This window comes from Grammomys surdaster, unplaced genomic scaffold (genome assembly GCF_004785775.1).
Source record: "Grammomys surdaster isolate TR1022 unplaced genomic scaffold, NIH_TR_1.0 213, whole genome shotgun sequence".
In the NCBI taxonomy this organism is placed as follows: Eukaryota; Metazoa; Chordata; class Mammalia; order Rodentia; family Muridae; genus Grammomys; species Grammomys surdaster.
The window spans coordinates 4130263-4134203 of record NW_021604658.1 but is presented as its reverse complement, the minus strand read 5'-3'; positions in this window follow the sequence as shown (position 1 = coordinate 4134203).

Here is a 3941-nt window from a genome sequence, read left to right as displayed (position 1 = left end):
GTGAGGAACAAAACGAAAGATTGCACGCTCTGTTTAATAAATTCTGTGGGTAAAGGGCATGGTGGCTCACTGCTGTAATCCTAGCACTTGGGAGATGAAGTCAAGGGGTCAGGAATTTGAAGCCAATTTTAGGATTTTGAAGCCAGCCACACCTACATGAAATCCAGTCTAAAAAGATCAAACAACAAATCAGTGTTTAGAGAAAAGTGAAAATAGACAAAGCGAACTGGCCACGTTGTAATTACTAGCACAATTACTGGATACATACTTGATGGTCACTATTTTAATCTGTCATCCCATTTTATCATTTTACCAGTAGGAGAAGGGTTATTTCCTTTTCTTACAGATGTTGCATTGCCTGACATCTGTTTAACAAGAGATGGGAAAAAAAGTTGGGTCTCTTTTCTGTCTGGTACAAAAAGCAGTGTCTGACTTGTGGGGAGTGAGGAAAGCTCTGAGTGAGCGCATGTGTGTTATTGACATGGGCACATCCATGTCAAGAACCACTCAAACTCATGTAAAGAGATGGCAACCATCCTCTGGTTTATGTGTACATGTTGACAGTATGTGGAGAAATATCCTTTGCCTCTTCCCATGTATTTTACACCTGAAGATGGCTCCCATACCAACTCTGCTCTCTGCTCTCTGGTCCTGGCCTTTCAATGTTTAAGACTTTTCCATTCTTCATTCTCCCTTTTTGTTTTCTTTGCTTTTGAGATAGAGTCTCACTCTGGCAGGACTAAACCTTTGTAGAGCCGGCTGGCCTTGAACTCACAGAGATATCTCTACCTCTGGGCTGTACCACCATACCCCACTCTCTGAGACATCCCCAGCCCTTCACTACACATGCTATACCTTGGTCTTTGAGTAGATGCTCCAATAGCACACGAGTCTGAACATTTCTCTAACATGTTCTAAGATTTAACTTGCTAGACATGCTGGGTCATGCTATAATCCTGACACTCGGGAGGCTGAAAACAGGGTTAGCCACAAGTTTGAGGCCAAACTAGGCTACACACTGAGTTCTATTCAACTGGGTAAAAAGTGAGAATCATCTCCAAAAATAAAGAGTGGAAGAGATGGTTCAGCAGGTAGAGTGCTTACTCTCTACAAGAGTCCTCTCTCAGAGGGCTGGATCCTAGCACCTACAACAGGCAGGTCACAAATGCCTTTACCTCAACTATAAAGGATGCGATATCCCTTTCTGACTTCCATGGATACTTACACACATACATGTGCATACATACACACACAGATGCTCTTAAGAAATTAAAGGGGTGCATTCCTCCCTTGGAGCCCTTCCTACTCTTGAGAATTTTTCTCACTTTTCCTTAATAAATCGGGGCCTGTGGGTGGCACTTTCTACCAATACTGAAAACCTGAGTTTGATTCCCAGAAAACACGGCTAGCATTTCTTCGAGGCTCTGCCCCAGTTACCTGGCAACAGCCACAGGAATGCCTGACTCACTATAAAAGGGGCTGCTTGCCCTTCCTCTCTCTCTTACTCTCTTCCCCTCCTCCCTCTCTGTCCCTTCTCTCCCCATTCCCCTTCCTGCCTCTCTCCATGTGTTCATGGCCAGCCCCCCTCGCCCCCCAGCTTCCCCTCCCCATACCCTAATAATAAACTTCTATACTATACCTGTTGTGTCGTTGGTACCTCAGAGGGAAGGGATGCCTCAGCAACATACTGCACCTCTACCAAACATATCCCTGGCTTCCCTTTCTTTTTTATAAAACACAACACACATGGTGGAAGGTAAAAACCAATTCCCACAAGTTGCCCTCTGTGTAACAACATACACAATAAATAAATGTAAAAAAATTTAAAAATAAATCTACATTCATTCTGCAATGATAATTAAGCAAGTCAATAAAACAATACTATTTAAGATATTACTTCTCTGTAAGCCTTCCTTGACCTCTTCAGATAATAGTGACCACATTGTATTTTTTGTTTGTTTTTCAGACAGGTCTCAATATGGGGCCATGACTGTCTTGGAACTCACTATGTAGACCAAGCTGACCTTGAATTCACAGAAATCTACATGCCTCTGCCTCTGAGTACTGCAATTAAAGGCATGCACCACTCTGGTAAACCACCATGTATTTTGAGACCCCACTTATCTTTCTATGTACATGTGCACAGATCAATTGATTGTAAATATATTTACTTCCTTTATTAAAATGGGTGTATTTAAATTTTGGTTTTGGCTTTTGTGTGTGGTAGTTTGAGTCAGAATGGCTCCCATAGGCTCACATTTCAATTCTTGGTTCCTAGTGAGTAGAACTGTGTGTAAAGATTAAGAAGTGTGGCCTTGTCGGAGGACATGTGTCACTTGTGGTGGGTAGCCAGTCTCAGTAAGCTCTCTCTTTGTAAATGTAAGCTCCCAGCTACTGTCCCCATGGTCATGCATGCCTGGCACCCTACTCCCCTCCACGATGGTCACGACTTGGAAATTGTAAGCAAGCTCTAATTGAACTTTTTTTTTAAAAAAAAAAATTGCCTGGCATCTCTTTGAAACAGAAACTAAGAGAGTGTGCAAGCACATGTCCCACTTGGGTGTAGCCCTCCCTCACAGTCTACCTTGTGTGAAGCCGGTTCTTGTTTCGCTACCACAGACAGCTAGCTAGTGTAACCTTCCCAGGCTTGAGCAGGCCAAGCAGACCTTGAACATTTGCCAGGACAGGTCTTAACAATCTGGCCAGAGACATCTGCCTTGCCTGCAGTTACAAGTTTCCATGGGAACTTAGCTGTTTTGGCTGACACGCTGATCTTAATCTACAACATACTCCAAGCTGAAGCAGAGGGTGGGTTTTGTGGGTTTTCCCTTTATAAACACAGTGCTTACGATTAAACTTTGAGCCTTGATCAGAACCTTGTCTTGGCTTCATCCTTCTCTTGCCCCCTGCCCTCTTCATTTCTAGCCCTCCACTCAGGTGAACTCTGTCCTTTTAGCCAGTTTGCAAGCCTCCAGGAATTCTTTCCTCCCTAGTACACCTCTCATTGTAGGAGCACTGATACTACCTATGCATGCTACTGGAAGCAAACTGGGTTCTGAGGATTCCAACTCAGATCCTCACACAGTCAGGTCAAGTGCACTACCCACTGAGCAATCCTCACTGCTCACTGTAGAGGTCCTGTTTTTCATGTGTGAAGAGAACGTGTTGTGCAGCTCATCTCCTCACAGGCTCAAGTGATTCAGGCTCTCAGTTCAGTCTCCCACATAGCTGCTAGGACAGGAATGTGACACTGAGTGTGTTTTTCAACACACGGTTTCTCTATGTAGCCCTGGAAATCTTTCTCTAGACCAGGCAGAGATATGCCTGCCTCTGTCTCCCCAGTGCTGGGATTAAAGGTGTGTGCCACCACTGTCTGGCTATGACACTGTATTCTGACTGGAAGCCTTTGGTTTTTGGTTGGTTTGGTGTAGTTGAGGCTGGGTCTCACTCTTTACCTAGGCAGTGCTTGAACTTATGGTGCTCTGCCTGCCTAAACCTCTCACGTGCTGGGATCACAAATGGGAGGCATCACACTGGGCTTAGGTCTTTCTTTTTGTTTTTCTTTTGACTTTTTTTGGACACAGGTCTTTTATGTAGCCCAGGGTGATCTACAACTCAAGGTTCTCCTTCCTTTAATATCCCAGTGCTGTAATTGGAGGCATGCAGTACCCGCCTGGGAAAGATGATTCCTAGAATTGACGGTCAATATAATCAATCCCGTTTAAAGAACAGAGGAGAAAAGACTTAAGAAAAAAATGAAAAGTATGTATCATGTGATACAGGCACAGCCATGTGAAGGACCAAAAAGCCTTAGTCCCATGAAGTGACAAAGCTTTCCCTAGGTGAAACTCAGCAGGATGGCAGAGCATTCCTCAGGTTCCAGTTGGAATGCTGACAGTGCCCTTACATAGACTAGCTAGACCCGCCTTTGTTTATCTGTA